The 17891-nt window shown below is 44.9% G+C and overlaps 1 protein-coding gene and 1 pseudogene across 2 annotated transcripts in view; both read left to right on the top strand.

Moving 5' to 3' along the window:
- Positions 1-17891, top strand: part of LOC124599972 (neurogenic protein big brain-like) — a 303231-nt gene that overhangs the window by 73345 nt on the left and 211995 nt on the right. The gene's annotated exons all lie outside the window — the stretch shown is intronic.
- Positions 12233-12350, top strand: LOC124561380 (annotated as a pseudogene).

Genomic DNA, 17891 nt, shown 5'->3' with positions numbered 1-17891 from the left:
ATTGTGTATAACCCGTTGCCAGCGATGTGGAAGTCGTAGGATACTTTTAGCAGTGCCAGTTATGTCGACAGTTCGAGTGGCACGGTCTATTACCCGACGAATTTGTAGCAGTTCTGAAGCGAATCACGTGAAGTGTTTCCTTCTGTTTAGAAAACGAGTTGAACTTACGAGGGCGTCTAGTAGCAGCTTGCACTGTACGTGCTTGAGCATTGTCCTGCAAAATGATGTTCAGGTCCTGCAGAAAGTGTTATCACTTCTGTCTCTATGCTGCTCATTTTTGGAACACAACCTACGACCAGCTTAGAAGTGGTACGAAATATTGGCTTCGTTTTAACGGCAGTCCAACGCGCGAAGTGAAACGGAGAAAGAAATGCAGCCGAGCCTGCGACTTGGTGTGTTCGGTGAGAGAGTATTTTGAGAAATAAAAGGAGAATGATGAAAAAGAGTATTTATTTTCTTTTGTTCGGCTTGTAAGCAGACTGTAAGAGATTTGGGAATAAGCAAAAACACTGTTGTAACGACAGGGAAAGAATAGTACAATATAGATTCAAACAAGACTGGCACAATAAAATCGCAGACACCAGGAAAAAAAAGAGGTTGTGGACGAAGCACCTAACAGCTTTGGAAGACTTTCAGAAGGTCGCCTTTCGTCGTAAGAGAAGGGAACATCCGATGCTTTCTAAATTATTTGTGTCGCTTCAAATACACGGTCTCTTTAAAGGCAAAGAGTGATGGTTCGAACAATGCAGAAGAAGGTTATTCCATACTGGATGTTGGTAGCGTAGTGAGTGGTCTTTTATTCCATTATCATAAATGTTATGCAGTCAGGAATTTAAAAGGAGAAGTTGTCAACAATAGGTCGCCACCCTATCAGCACAGTCACATTATGGTTGTAAATAAGAAGGTTGGAACTTCAATAGTGGCAACTATTTATTTACAGCTCGCACAAAATAGATAACGTGTTTCAAAGTTTTACTGACCTTCAAAGTAGTTAACACCATTGTGTATAACTCGTTGCCAGCGATGTGGAAGTCGTAGGATACTCTTAGCAGTGCCAGTTGTGTTGACAGTTCGCGCGGCGCGGTGTATTGACGAATTTGTAGCAGTTTTGAAGCGAATGACGTGAAGTGTTTCTTCAGTTTATAAATCGAGCTGAACTCACGAGGGCTTAAGTCAGGGGAGTGCAGTAGGTGGTATAGCACTTAGCAGCCACATCAGTCAAACAAATCAGTAACAGCTTGCACTGTACGTGCCAAATGGGTTTGCAACTGCCTTTCGAATAATACGTATCTAAGCTATTTTTAGTAATGTTTTAATCGGTTTTTGGTGTTTTATAAATATCAGGCAACATTGTACGAATTAGAAGGCCAATAAATTCTGTAATCTGATGTACACTAGTGTCTAAAAGTTGAATATAACCACGAAAAGCGCGAAAGTGAATGAGCAGAGGTGAGCCGTCACCATCACTGCCGGCCGCTGGTGGCCGAGCGGTTCTACGCGCTTCAGTCTGGAACCGCGCGACCGCTACGGTCGCAGGTTCGAATCCTGCCTCGGGCATGGATGTGTGTGATGTCCTTAGGTTAGTTAGGTTTAAGTAGTTCTGAGTTCTAGGGGACTGATGACCTGAGACGTTAAGTCCCATAGTGCTCAGAGCCATTTGAGCCATTTTGAACCAACATCACTGTAACATCATTCAAAGGTGTAGCTGGTCCAGACTTCCTCTTTGTGGACAACAGTGCCAGTCTGCAATTATACGCCCTGGTGAATGAATTTCTTGAAGACGAAGATATTCGTCGCATGGACTGGCCAGCGATTGTCTTCGGATCTGAATGTTATGAGAGCATACCACGTCGCTGTGGTAACCACATCGCCTATTAACAGCTTCTTTTATTGTGGAAGAGATTTCCCAGTTGTGTTATTTTCATAAAAATGTGTATATTAACTATCAGAACTTTTCTAACATCATGTCTCGGATGCTGGATGCCAAATGTCTTGCGATTAAACTGTAGCTTGTTCAGTAATCCTTCCGACATCCTGATAATGCAATATCTCTTCTTTTCGTTAATATGCTTACGTTTTGGACGCTAATATACTTTGGTACAGAGAGCTCTGCATACCATCATTACGTACATCGAGGTCAGTACTGTAATAATTGTAAACAGCGGTCTCAGTATGAATTGATATACTGCCTGGTTAGTCTAGTGGGGGCTAGTTGTACAGGGAAGCGATAATGATGGTTCAAATGGCTCTGGGCACTATGGGACTTAACATCTGAGGTCATCAGTCCCCTAGAACTTAGAACTACTTAAACCTAACTAACCTAAGAACATCACACACATCCATGCACGAGGAAGGATTCGAACCTGGGACCGTAGCAGCAGCGCGGTTCCGGACTGAAGCGCCTAGAACCGCTCGGCCACAGCGGCCGGCCCGATAATGATGATCTGACTTGCACGTTACCGGTATATCACTTTATCAGTACTCTCGTACAAAGCTCATAATGTGTTTGATGTACCCATGTGTCGTATTCCAATGCATTATTATGAGTTATGGATTTAGCACCGATGATACGCAAACAGTAGTTGAAATCTAGATCTGCAATAAGCATTTTAGTAGCGACTGATTGCCGTACATTTTGCCATCTTTTAAACGAACACAGTCACTGAACACACACGTTCTATTTGGAATCGAATATTTGTCATATTTTACAAACGTTTGTCGGTCGTGTTCGAACTCACCTTGTAGGGTAGGATACTGACAATACCGAATGCTTCTTCCTCTTCGGGAGAACTGCAGACAGAATTGAAAATAATCAGTCTGGACGTGAAAGCGCGCTCCCGCGTTGCAGGCAGCAGCCGAGAAGTGTGGCGGGGCCACCTTTTGTGGGCGCAGCAGCCGAGGATGGGCATGACTCACTACATAAGAGTGCCAGCAGCCCTGGTGCACCTGCCGGCCGGCGAGGTATCCCCCACCTGCAACCGCCCCGCTTCCAACGCACCAGTCCTGCCTCCAGACTAGGCTGTAACCGCTGGCGCAGTGAAGAGATCATGCAAGCGTCTGGAAGACTGTTATACAGTTGATGCACAGACAAGAGCTGCATCTACACGATTGCTGCGCAATTCACATTTAAGTATTTGGCGGATGGTTCACAGAACCACTTCAGACTAGTTATCGACCATTTCACTCACGAATAGCGCGCGGGAAAATAAACACTTAAATCTTTCCAAGCGACCAATTACACTACTGGCCATTAAAATTCCCACACCACGAAGATGACGTGCTACAGACGCGAAATTTAACCGACAGGAAGAAAATGCTGTGATATGCAAATGATTATCTTTTCAGAGCGTTCGCACAAGGTTGGCACCGGTGGCGACACCTACAACGTGCAGACGTGAGGAAAGTTTCCAACCGATTTCTCATACACAAACAGCAGTTGAACGGCGTTGCCTGGTGAAACGTTGTGATGCCTCGAGTAAGGAGGAGAAATGCGTACCATCACATTTCCGACTTTCATAAAGGTCGGATTGTAGCCTATCGCGATTGCGGTTTATCGTATCGCGACACTGCTGCTCGCGTTCGTCGAGATCCAATGACTGTTAGCAGAATATGGAATCTGTGGGTTCAGGAGGGTAATACGGAACGCCGTGCTGGATCCCAACGGCCACGTATCACTAGCAGTTGAGATGACAGGCATCTTATCCGCATGGCTCTAACGAATCGAGCAGCCACGTCTCGATCTCTGAGTCAACAGATGGGGACGTTTGCAAGACAACAACCATCTGTACGAACAGTTCGACGAAGTTTGCAGCAGCATGGACTATCAGCTCGGAGACCATGGTTGCGGTTACCCTTGACGCTGCATCACAGACAGGAGCGCCTGCGATGGTATACTCAACGACGAACCTGGGTGCACGAATGGCAAAACGTCATTTTTTCGGATGAATCCAGGTTCTGTTTACAGCATCATGATGGTCGCATTCGAGTTTGGCGACATCGCGGTGAACGCACATTGGAAGCGTGTGTTCGTCATCGTCATACTGGCGTATCACCCGGCGTGATGGTACGGAATGTCATTGGTTACAAGTCTCGGTTCCCTCTTCTTCGCATTGACGGCACTTTGAACAGTGGACGTTACATTTCAGATGTGTTACGACCCGTGGCTCTACCCGTCATTTGATCCCTGCGAAACCCTACATTTCACAGGATAATGCACGACCGCATGTTGCAGGTCCTGTACGGGCCTTTCTGGACACAGAAAATGTTCGACTGCTGCCCTGGCTAGCACATTCTCCAGATGTCTCACCAATTGAAAACGTCTGGTCAATGGTGGCCGAGCAACTGTCTCATCACAATACGCCAGTGATTACTCTTGATGAACTGTGGTATCGTGTTGAAGTTGCATGGGCAGCTGTACCTGTACACGTCATCCAAGCATGCTCAATGCCCAACCGCCAGAGGTGGTTGTTCTGCACGCTGATTTCTCAGGATCTATGCACCCAAATTGCGTGAAAATGTAATCACATGTCAGTTCTAGTGTAATATATTTGTCCAGTGAACACCCGTTTATTATCTGCATTTCTTCTTGGTGTAACAATTTTAATGGCCAGTAGTGTGTATGTATGAGGGCCAAGAAGAATCCTGTAGAACCAGATAGGTACAATATATATTATTTTTTACCAACGACTTCTAATTAATATTAGTTGCAGATCCAGAACCGCGCGACCGCTACGGTATCAGGTTCGAATCCTGCCTCGGGCATGGATGTGTGTGATGTCCTTAGGTTAGTTGGGTTTAAGTAGTTCTAAGTTCTAGGGGACAGATGACCTCAGCTGTTAAGTCCCATAGCGCTCAGAACCATTTGAACCTTTTTTTTTTCAGATCCAGACAATGCAGTCAGCACGTTATCGACGTTATTGACAAACCTGCTGTGATATATATGTTTGTATTTAGCGTTGGCGACAGTCAACATTGACGACGACTCGTTCGTCGTCGTCATAACAGATATAACCATTCCAGAAGACTGCACAACAAGGCAGCGCAGTTTAACAAAATTCTAAGGTAGCGAGGAAGGTATTCAGTGGTAAACAATAGAACGTGCGAGGAAGTTTGAAAACCCAATGCGGCCAAGTTTGTTGGAGGGGTTCGAATAGGAGGAAGATATTAAAAATATGATGTCTCTTAAGACAGAGAGAAAAGACGCCTTCTGTTGGTTAAGGTTGGGGAGAGAAACACCAGAACATTTTGGATGCCGAACGTGTTGTTAACATGGTCTTGTCGCAGTGGATGAACGAGCCGACGAACATTTAGCTCGTCATTCCCTTTCCCCTTGATCTGAACCTGGAGCTGGAATCATATTGTTTCTGGAACATAGTTCATCATCGTCCCAGAGAAAAATTGAAAATATGTGTATTGTGAAAAAATGGGATGAGAGAGAGACAGATATTGTAAGTGTGAAACTACAATGTTCGCTCCTTCCTTTTAAAGCCGCGCCTCTTGCCTACCGCCACAGATTGTCAAGTGCCAGATATATCGTTCGGCTGAAAAAAACTACGAGGGTCACTCCAAAAGAAATGCACACTATTTTTTTAAATCCATCTTTTATTCTACACGTTTGAAAGTTTTACAGTGTGTAGGAACAATATTTTCATTTCTGCACATAATTTTCATCCCTCTAAACTGCCTTACGCCGTCTTGCATCCAGCGCCTGTATACCCGCACGGTAAAATTGTGGACCAACCTGTTGGAGCCACTGTTTGGCAGCGTGCAGAAGGGAGTCATCATTTTCAAACCTTGTTCCACGAAGAGACTTTCAGTTTCCCAAAGAGGTGATAGTCACATGGAGCCAGGTCAGGACTGTAAGGCAGGCTTTTCAGTGGTGTCCATCCGAGTTTTGTGATCGCTTCCATGGTTTTTTGACTGACATGTGGCCGTCCAGCAGCAAAACACCCTGCTTTTGCCGATGTGGTCGACTACGACTCAGTCGAGCTTGAAGTTTCTTCAGTGTCGTCACATATGCATCAGAATTTATGGTGGTTCCACTTGGCATGATGTCCACAAGCAAGAGTCCTTCCGAATCGTAAAACACCATAGCTATAACTTTTCCAGCAGAAGGTGTGGTTTTGAATTTTTTTTTTCTTGGGTGAATTTGCATGATGCCGCTCCATTGATTGCCTCTTTGTCTGGTGAAAAATGATGGAGTCATGTTTCATCACCTGTCACAATTCTTCCAAGAAATTCATCTCCACCACTCTCGTACTTTTCCAATAGTTTGCTGCATACCGTTTTTCTTGTTTCTTTGTGAGCCACTGTCAACATCCTAGGAACCGACCTGGCACAAACCTTTTTTAACGCCAACACATCCTAGGAACCGACCTGGCACAAACCTTTTTTAACGCCAACACTTACAGTATTCTGCAAACACTTCATTCCCCTATCCCAACGTAGCGTGACAATTCGTTTACTGTGATGCGTCTGTGAGCAGTCACCAGTTCGTTAACTCTCTGCACATTGTCTGGAGTGTGTTCAGTACGAGGCCTGCCGCTACGAGGACAATCCTCAATATTGCCGTGCCCGCTTTCATCACGTAACCTGCTTGCCCACCAACTAACTGTACTGCGATCGACAGCAGCATCTCCATACACCTGTTTCAACCTCTTGTGGATGTTTCCCACTGTCTCGTTTTAACAGCACAGGAATCCTATGACAGCACGTTGCTTCTGACGAACGTCAAGTGTAGCAGCCATCTTGAAGACATGCTGTGACGGCGCCACTCACGGGAACAGGTTGAACTAAGTTTGAAAACAAGCGGGAAGGTTGTATCTACACTCTGTAAAACTTTCACACATGCAGAATGAAAACTGTATTTTTACAAAAATAGTGTGCATTTCTTTTGGAGTGACCCTCGTATGCATAAGTTGAACCAGCGGTTAGCTGGTTGTTCCATGCGTGGGTATCGATGTATCATTAAGAGCTGCGTTGTAGCGACGTCTTTGCGAGTTTTTAAAGAAAGATGGCCGAAAGATACTCAGCCGAAAACTTGACGAAGAAATAGGCTTTCTAAGTATGCACGCCCCAAATCTAATGGTTCATTCATTCACTGCGCCGCGAAAACTTGAAGATGCGTAGCTGAGGAAACGTTTCAAAGTTATTGGCGCGGCTAATGCGGAGCGGCGTGGAAGGCGCTCGGCGTACAGTGGTGAGGTTGTCCGGCCGACCACCTGTGGAGCCGTGCGGCCGCGTGGCAGCTGCGTGTCATTAGCCGGGGGTGGCCGGCCGCTTCCGGCAGCTGCGGCCGCCTCTTCCTGCATTTCTCTGCTCTGCTGTGGGCCGCCAGCCCGCCGGCGCTGCTCATTCACTGCCGCGACGCTCCACTAGGCCCTTTAAAGGCCCGCTCTGTCACGACCGTACCAGGCCTCTGCCGCTGCGCTTCATCTCTGCTCAAAGGGATGCTGACAAACCGAGAGAACACGCCGTGGTCGCTCGCTGCTTACAAGGGAACCTCCCCATCGTACCCCCCCCCCCTCAGATTTAGTTATAAGTTGGCACAGTGGATAGGCCTTGAAAAACTGAACACAAATCAATCGAGAGAACAGGAAGAAGTTGTGTGGAACTATGAAAAAATAAGCAAAATATACAAACTGAGTAGTCCATCTGGGCTAATCTTAGCCCAGGAGCGCCGTGGCTCCGTGGTTAGCGTGAGCAGCTGCGGAACGAGAGATCCTTGGTTCAAGTCCCCCATGGAGTGAAAAGTTCACATTCTTTATTTTCGCAAAGTTATGATCTGTCCGTTCGTTCATTGACGTCTCTGTTCACTGTAGTAAGTTTAGTGTCTGTGTTTTTCGACCGCACCCCAAAATCGTGCGATTAATAGACGAAAGGACGTGCCCCTCCAATGGGAACCGAAAACATTTGATCGCAAGGTCATAGGTCAACCGATTCCTTCCCTGGAAAACACGTCTGATATATTCTATACGACACTAGTGACGGTATGTGCGTCACATGACAGGAATATGTTGTCGACCCACCTAACTTGTACACTTGGCGAATGGGTAAAAAGACTCTTCTACCTTGCCCGATTTAGGTTTTCTTGTGGATGTGATAATCACTCCCAAAAAAGTGATGAAAACATAAGATTTTGTCACATAAACTGAAAATAAAAAATTAAACTTTTCACTCGATGGAAGACTTAAACCAAGAACCTCTCCTGCCGCAGCTGCTCACGCTAACCACGGGACCACGGCGCTCCGGAGCTCACATCAACCTTGATCTTGTATATGTTGCCCATGAACTACTCAGTTTGTATATTTTGCTTATTTTTTCATAGTTCCACATAACTTCTTCCTGTTTTCTCGATTGATCAGTGTTCAGTTTTTCAAGGCCTATCCACTGTGCCAACTTATAGCTAAATTTGAGGGGGGTGCGATGGGGAGGTTCCCTCGTTAGTGTGACTGAACACTTTCAAACATGTAGACTATACACGGTGAAAAGTATTTAAACCGACAAACTCTGGGAGGTTGTAGGGGACATCAAAACAAATATTTTTCCCTAATGTCATTTTTTCCTACGAGGAGTATTTAAACCGGTAGAGTAAAATTTTTCTGGCGGCAAATTAATTAAACCAACAAACACTTTTCCATTTTTTTATGACCAAGAGACAACTAGGTAGCAGATACGGCCCAATTAAACAGTCTCCAACAACACCGGCCCACACATTAACGAAGAACCGCACTTGATGAGCGCTAGTAACTGTGGCGTGTGGGTTATCCTCATTCCAAACATGCGAATTGTGCATGTTGAAGACTCCGTCACGCCCGAACGGTGCTTCATCGGTAAACAACACAGAGGATGGAAATGTAGGATGCATTTCACACTGTTCTAGGTACCACTGCGAAAACTGTTCTCTGTGCGGATAATCAACTGGTTCCAGGTTGTGGACACACTGTAAGTGAAATGGACGTAACAATTGCTATCGAAGGACTGTTCTTACATTCGTCTGATTCGTCCCCATGTGACGTGCAATTGCACGAGTGCTGATTGAAGGATCCCGCTCCACATGCTGCAAGACAGTTTCCTCAAATTGCAGCGTTTTTACCGTGCTACGGCATCCCTGTCCAGGTAATCTCCTAAATGACCTTGTCTCACGCAGACGTTGGTACACAGCATCAAAGATCGTATGATGCGGGATACGGCGATTAGGATATTGTTGATAAACCCGCTGTGCAGCTCGTCCGTTGTGGTGCGCTACGTAGTACTCACCAACCATATCAGTGTACTCACTCCAGGTGTATCGCTCCATTAGTAAACAGAGACAATGCCCTACTACACTGGCGGACAGCAGTTGCCTACAAGTGAAGAGCGTAATACGCCCACTAACTAATGAAGATCTTAATACGGCCTCTATCAACTGAAGAGCGTAATACGGCCTCCAACGGTTTAAATAATCCTCGTAGGAAAAAATGACATTAGGGAAAAATATTTGTTTTGATATCCCCTACAGCCTCCCAGAGTTTGTCGGTTTAAACACTTTTCACCCTGTAGAACTGTCTCTACGGACGACGGTCGCGACCCGTGGCACTGCTACAACAGGGAGGAGAGGGGGAGATTTCCAAATTTCTCAGCTAATTTTCGGAAAATATAAGTACACACAACTGTATCCAAAATGGCAAGGAATTCTAGAAATTACAAATTATATTTAACATAGGGTGGTTTTCAGTTGTAAATCTGTCGACGTGGATTGGTTTGCGTTCTGACCACCAGCACAGACTATTCTGCCCAGAAAGAGCAGCACATACATACGTGTTGTCAACAGCAAATCCGACACTGTTCGTGAGTCTACAAGTAGAACCGGCAATAGAACCCAGTACGTTGACCACGATGGTGAGTGTTCATCGCAGGTGAGGGTATCATCTGGAGTGCCCCACGGAAATGTGATAGGTCCGCTGTTGTTTTCTATCTACATAAATGATCTTTTGGATAGGGTGGATAGCAATGTGCGGCTGTTTGCTGATGATGCTGTGGTGTACGGGAAGGTGTCGTCGTTGAATGACTGTAGGAGGATACAAGATGACTTGGACAGGATTTGAGATTGGTGTAAAGAAAGGCAGCTAACTGTAAATATAGATAAATGTAAATTAATGCAGATGAATAGGAAAAAGAATCCTGTAATGTTTGAATACTCCATTAGTAGTGTAGCGCTTGACACAGTCACGTCGATTAAATATTTGGGCGTAACATTGCAGAGCGATATGAAGTGGAACAAGTATGTAATGGCTGTTGTGGGGAAGGCGGATAGTCGTCTTCGGTTCTTTGGTAGAATTTTGGGAAGGTATGGTTCATCTGTAAAGGAGACCGCTTACAGAACGCTAGTGCGACCTATTCTTGAGTACTGCTCGAGCGTTTGGGATCCCTATCAGGTCGGATTGAGGGAGGGCGTAGAAGCAGTTCAGAGGCGGGCTGCTAGATTTGTTACTGGTAGGTTTAATCATCACGCGAGTGTTACGGAAATGCTTCAGGAACTCGGGTGGGAGTCTCTAGAGGAAAGGAGGCGTTCTTTTCGTGAATCGCTGCTGAGGAAATTTAGAGAACCATCATTTGAGGCTGACTGAAGTACAATTTTACTGCCGCCAACTTACATCTCGCGAAAAGACCACAAAGATAAGATAAGAGAGATTAGGGCTCGTACAGAGGCATATAGGCAGTCATTTCTCCCTCGTTCTGTTTGGGAGTGGAACAGGGAGAGAAGATGCTAGTTGTACGAGGTACCTTCTGCCACGCACCGTATGGTGGATTGCGGACTATGTATGTAGATGTAGATATTGCGGGAAGTTGAGTAACACAAGACGGAAAAGAGCAGAAGACCTTCCACTGAGAAAACATAACAGAAAAAGTGACCTCTCGAACGTAGGCGGCCGGCCGCGGTGGCCGAGCGCTTCTAGGCGCTTCAGTCCGGAACCGCGCGACTGCTACGGTCGCAGGTTCGAATCCTGCCTCGGGCATGGATGTGTGTGATGTCCTTAGGTTAGTTAGGTTTAAGTAGTTCTAAGTTCTAGGGGACTGATGACTTCAGATGTTAAGTCCCATAGTGCTCAGAGCCAGTTGAACCATTTTTTGAACGTAGGCGGAAGGATCTGAAAAATAGTTTTTCTTCGTTTACACACTCACATAGCCATGGTGTGCAGATGTGTCCTCAGTTGAATATTGATATGGTGACTGCACACTTCTATTTCATGCTGTGTAATGTAGTTGTGAAAGTATACTTGTATTATACTTCTTAATTACATGACACAAATACTTCTCAAATTTTGGGATGAATACTTCTCATACGCCTCATTTCTCTTAACTGCAATTTCTTGTAAGTTAATCTAAAGCGATGTACTGAGTGGTTATAATCAAACTTTCGCAACTTGACAGCCTCTCTCCCCCCTCCCCGCCCACGACAAACGAGTAATCGGAGGACAATCATGTTCTTAAATCCGTGTGCGAAAGAGGTCCTCTCTGTACTCCTTTAATATGTCGATATTCGTAGGGATAGGTGATTCCATGTACGTAAGATTCGTTGTATGGGTGCATAGACGTGCTCGAAATATAGCAGTTGCAATAAATTTTGTAATTCATCGGAATATTAGTTAATATATTTAATAGGTGCATGCTATGCTGGTCTTAAAACTACGCAATGAAAGCTGGCACTGCCTCAGTCATGATAATAAAAATAAACTCTGCTTTGTCCAGGGAGTTCTAAAGCTTCACTTAAAATATACGCATTAAATGTTGATAACATTAACCATACATTAAAATAACTGCTCTTTTCCCTTTTATCAAGTGTCGAAAGCTCGTTTTCGATAATTCCAACGTTTCTAAAAACATTAGTTATTATTAAAGGCGTAGGTGACATATTGCTACATCGAGAGGAAGAACACATAGAGTATTATAATCACACTTACATGCCACCTCGCTTTTGAAAATACTGAGGTGATACTACTAGAGAGGGGGAAGGAACATCAAATATCGTTCTTTCGCGTTAAAAGTTGAAAATGCTGATGTAAAGACGCAGAATATTCTTCCCAGCTTCTCTTACAAGCTTTTTGCGCGCTTTCTCACTTTCGTTTCATTTTCTTTCGTTTTCTTAAATTAACGAGTTTCAAAAGCCTCTCGTAACAACATAATTTCCTACGACTTCATCCTTGAAAGAGCAACAGAGAAGAGAAGTAATGCAAAAAGGAAATTACATTTGGCCAACGGCCTTACCGCAGTGGTAACACCGGTTCCCGTCAGATCACCGAAGTTAAGCGCTGTCGGGCTGGGTTAGCACTTGGATGGGTGACCATCCGGTCTCCCGAGCGCTGTTGGCAAGCGGGCTGCACTCAGCCCTGGTGAGGCAAACGGTGTCGCGGGGTTTCCTACCAGCAGTGGCGCACTAAACCTGTCAGAGGCCCGGGCCGGCAAAACAAATCGAGGCTCCCCTCGCTGCACCCTCCCACCCTCATCACCACACAGGAGTTCTCCGAGAGTTTCAAACGCAAACGGAAGGAAGTCCCACATAGCTTATCATCTTCATTTTGTGTCGTGATAATTTACAAGGTATAACGTTATTTTGCGTAACACTGAAAGTGGCTGCTCTCGTAATCTCGTTGCTATTATTTAATAGCTATGTTGCCCCTTATACGACAGAAATCATTACATGATTTCTGTTGTTCGAATCTATTATTTATGTTTCGCAACCAAGTCGGCATAGAGCGAGCGGGGTGTATAAAAATGAATCCCTATCTCCCAAACCAAGAGTAAGGTCACTGTCTACGTAAAACTTCATTCAGTGCCTGGTGGAGGGTACTTTACTTACGGATTTCAACAAAAGCCACAGTGTTGCTCCGATCTTGGTGAAATTTTGTACATTTGATCTTCAAAACAAGGGGAACCTCACCGTTTACGTGAAATTTCATGCGGTGTATGGCGGAGGGTACCTTACAACAGAATTTCACACCGTTTGACTGGTCGTGGTGAAGTCATTTATACAAGCCAACGTATGCTGGACGGCGGAGAGTTGGCCTACCTTTAAATAAATTCAACATCGTTTCGTCAATCAGCAGGAAAGTTGGCAGATATACGCCGGTGACAACACCTGCACTAAGGGTGTGCGACTGGTGGAGACATGCAGTGGGGGGGAGGCTCAGTTCGGAAACACCTCGTTAGGGAACCGGTTACTCGGGACAGCTTCATTACCTGCTGCACCTTTGTAGCAAACCCCACGATAGGAAAGCCCACGTAGCCGAGACAAACTGAGGAGCTACTTGATTGAGAAGTAGCGGCTGCGGTCTCGGAAACTGACGTACGGCCAGGAGAGCGGTGTGCTGACTACATGCCCCTCCATATCCGCATCAAGTGACGCCTGTGGGCTGAGGATGACACGGCGGCCAGTCAGTACCTTTGGGCCTTCATGGCCTGTGCGGGAGGAGTTAAATTTTTGTTTTTTTAAATTACATTTGATAATGAGCTCAAAATGACGGAAATGTATTACGTAACACGATATAATACGAACTGGTGAGCAGTAGAAATGGGGATGGATAGATGCTGGTCCCTGGAAGCTCTGACTGGTCGTTATTGGTAGGAGGCGTCACGGAAGAGCTGGGACAAGTGTCAGTGGTTAGGAGGGCGCGAAGGAAGAGGGGGGGGGGGGGGGTGGCGGAAGCAGTGCCCTTTGCAGGCAGCCGCCACCTGTTCCAGTACAAAGGCGCTCCCGGCCCCCGCACCCATTCACTGCGCTGCTGCTGATGGGGGCTGTTGTAACGGCAGCCCGGAGATGCTCGTCTCCACACAAACGCTGTGGAATTCCGCCCACAGCGGAAACTCTACAGTAGCAGTAGTCTAGTGCTGTAAAACTGTCTCCATCTCAGGTATGGGCCAACATGTCCACCATTCGCATTCGTCTTTATGACCTAAGGAATCTGTTCGGATGATTTCAGTGAGGTGTCTGAATGTCTGTGTGGTGAAATGGCAGGCAAGAACGGAAACCAGAGAAGATGTGGTGGACGCTGGGGTCTGGAGCAAGGTCGACGTTCTAACTCATCGCAAAAGTGTTCATTGGATTCAGCACGGGGCTCTGGGCAGGCCAGTTCATGTCAGAAATGCTATTATTCGCAAACCATTGCCATGAGGCAATGGTTTCCTTATGACAGGTGACAGCGTGATGCTACTGGATGATATGGTGCATTGTCATTCTGGTATAATTGTCGCCTCCGAGCTGTTGCTCTACTGTACGCAATACAGAGCGCTGAAAAATGTGTTCATATTCTTCTGCATTTAGCGTTTACGTAAGGGCAGTAAGCGGACCACGCCATGACCACGAAAAAGTGCATCCTGACGGCCAGAGATGTTCTGAGCTAGAGGTGAAACGTAAACTACGGTTAGTTAGTTAGCTTCGTGTTCCATGGATCATTTTGCACGATAAATCGTGAAGATGTGGAATTGATTTTACATTCGTATCGCACATTAATATATAAGTGTGGCGACAAGTTGAACATTTTTAACATTTTTAAAAATATGCAGATGTGAATTAGTAATTTGTACCCATCGCCTTTTACACGTTACAATAGTAGAAGTAGTTCTACGGAAGAGAAGGATTTTTATTATCTTTTAACAAGGCTATGACGACAATATCCCCTGTCCTTCTCCAGACTACTGTTCTGTTCTTAAAACCCCTTTTCACCCGTTGCCACTAGCTTGACTTACGTCACATAAAGAGTCCGCGTACTTTTTCTTGCCCAGTTTTAGGTAGCCGTAGGAGGAACTGAGGAAACAATATCCAGTTCGCACTTTGTTATAGGGAGACGAACGATGAGATTAGAATTAGATTCGTCATCTTCGTGTACAGACTGTTAAAACTGGAATTGTTATATAAAGGTATAATTCGCCCTTATTGGTAACTCTTAAATATCAATTTTCGTAAAAATATGAAATTTAAAAACATGAAGACTAAACAGTGGGATGTGGCTTCCCACTCGCTGAAGCAGTCTGTTGGTCATCCGTAAATGCAGAACTCACCAAGATCACACACTGCTGTCTGGGGAACTGAGACTCCACGAAGTTCGTCGACTCAGAATGGCAACGAAGCGCGACGCTAGTTGCACAACGATCTTGTTAACACGACTCGGGTGTACTACATTAGTCCCTTGAAAATACGGTTAACGTAGTTCGTGCCAGAGCGATTTTTATTTGTTGCTGTTTCAAAAAGTGGGAGAACAAAGCGGCGTTAGTTATGCGCTAGGCGATCGTTATCATAATAGAATATAAAAAAAATAACCGCAGCCATTTAATAGAAGTAACAGAGGGGATTACAATATTTATAGTAATATTGCAAAGGTCCCAATCGGCTTTTTCGCAATTAACAAGAATATTTCAAAAATTTCACATTCTTTCAAATAGTAGGAACTGATCCGCCCTTTATTGATTTCCAGACGGCTTTCATTTTATTTAATTTTTACGCTTATTAGCGAAAGATTCGTCATCCTCAACTTTTGTATTATCCATTCGTTTCTATACATTTTTATTTCTGTAGTCACTGTGCCTATATTTTCACAGAGATTGCATCTGCCCATAAAGTTCAACAAACAGCTACCCTTTCCACAGCACTTTCGTACTGCTACCATTTTCAGTCGCTTGCAAGTAGAATTGGTATGACAGCTGTTCTGGAAGCTAATTGAAGCACCTGCGCGGAGGTACTTGACAAGGACTGGAAGTGGCTCTTGTCACAAGGCAAATACCGGGCTACGGCTGCGCGCGCACACCCTGGCGCAGTCGAGTGGAACAGCCTAAATGGACCCTAATGAATTCACTGTCAGCCGGACGTTGAACTGCTGAATATCAGTTGACCTGTACAAAAGGGTGCCATAATTTCTGACAATCGCCGACCTAAAAGAAGCAAACTCTTCAGTGGGGGTGAGGGGAAGTTCGAGGACAGGTAGGGGCGAGGGGACTTTACAGTTGAAGGATAACCGAGTTGACTACCCACTCGATTAGTAATCCAAACTTTGGTTGAAGCAAAAACTGGCTATTTTTTTTCTACACCTGAGTTGTATTTATGTTTCTTGCTTGTGTAACTCCTAGGTTGAGATGTTCGCCGGCTTGCAAGAGGGCAAGTTATACGATCGTCGAAGGTACCACATCTACCAAAGGCCAAAAAACACATTAATGACAACTTTACTTTGTTATGTTTTGTCTTACTTACCTATTACATAACTTCACTCTACGCGTTTCGAGGATGGTTTCCTCTCCTTCAGGTGTCGACGTACATTCGAGCAACGTTTACATCCTGCATTTGACATCAGCATATAATTATCCAAATGTTCTGTCAACTGCTATCATCTGTAGAGAACGTGAGTATTCGGCTGACTTGCGATATAATAATTAACTCGTTAACATGTATAATATTTGTCGATAAAACACTGGCTGTTGTTTAATGTGAAGTAGTAGACTTCTTCGAACTGCTAGAGTTAAACTCTCGCACACACACACACACACACACACACACACACACACACACACCTTGTGGACGATGTCGCCTATTCTACACCTTATTTGAGATCTATGTGACGATGCTTTGCTGATTATATTTACATGTTTTGACGATGCCATTATGGCCTTATCACTTTAGGACATGGTGTAAAAAAGATCTGAGGATGGTCATTACGGACTGAAACCGGTCATCGTCTAAAGAGTTGATATTGTGATCAGAGACTGCAATAAAAAACATTTGATACTGTAAGTTATTTCAATACATTTCTCTATTGTACCAAAGTTGTAAAGTCCTTTATGACCCGTGCTGTGCAAAACAAGGCTATTACGTGTAATACTCAAGTTTGGCTATTACAGCAAAATGTAGACAGGCAGCGTCGCCCAAAAATCGTGTGGCTAGTCCGGTATACATTCTGTGGTAAACACACGTCACATTACGCAGTTGAGGACCGTACCCTCTTGTCGACTCCTTCGTGTGTCGCGTAGGACACTTTCGACAGTTACCAGGAAAGCGCTGGGAGGCAGAGTGTGTGCCGCAGCTCAGGCAGGGCGCTGACGCCGAGGCAACAGCAGGGCAGCCGGGCAGCTGCGGCGTCTGGCATTCCTGTGATAGCGACCACCTGCCACCTGCTGTCCCCCCACCACGCGGCCGCAGGCGGCGCCTGCTCCTCCTTTTATAATTGTTTTAGCGCCTTTGAAGAGCCCGCCGGGCCCTTCTGCTTATCTCTGGTCTCCATCTTCCTATTCTGGCGTACACATCTCTTCGTCGCACGCTATGTGAGCTCTCAAACGCTGCCTTTGTCTTCGTTCCAATGTCATCACCCATCATTTACCTATAGTTGTGTCTGATGTTTTTGATATGAAACCGACTATTTGCTCATCGGCCCAACTTTCTTGTGTGACAAAATACCGTCAGGTTTGAATCCCTAGTAACTACAAACCTAGCTGTCATCAATCCGAAGACTGTTATGAACACCACAGTGCTTTACTAGGGACGGACCTGTTGGAGAGGAATGCTTTGCATTCCTGCGACCTCTGAACTGACTAAAAAAAAAAAAAAAGGTTCAAATGGCTCTGAGCACTATTTATTTATTTATTTATTTTATTTATCCATCCGTTGACAATAAATATTGTATGGATGTTGTCAAGCCATTTCAAAGAAATGGACACAAACAATATATACGTAAAAAAGTACAAAACAAAATAATACAATGAGGTTAATAATAATACAATGTAAGTAATATAGCCTATATACATCCCTGCTTGTTATTTTAAATGCATAGTCTGTTTTTCATAAGGCTTTAGTTTTGTCCTCCCTAAACGGCAAGTCCTTATATACATCACACTGCTTAAGTATGTATTTACATCACACAACAGCTGTCCTT

The sequence above is a fragment of the Schistocerca americana genome, chromosome 1 (assembly GCF_021461395.2).
Source record: "Schistocerca americana isolate TAMUIC-IGC-003095 chromosome 1, iqSchAmer2.1, whole genome shotgun sequence".
Taxonomy (NCBI): Eukaryota; Metazoa; Arthropoda; class Insecta; order Orthoptera; family Acrididae; genus Schistocerca; species Schistocerca americana.
Note: the sequence above shows the minus strand (reverse complement) of the source record. Positions and strands in the feature narration are given on the sequence as shown.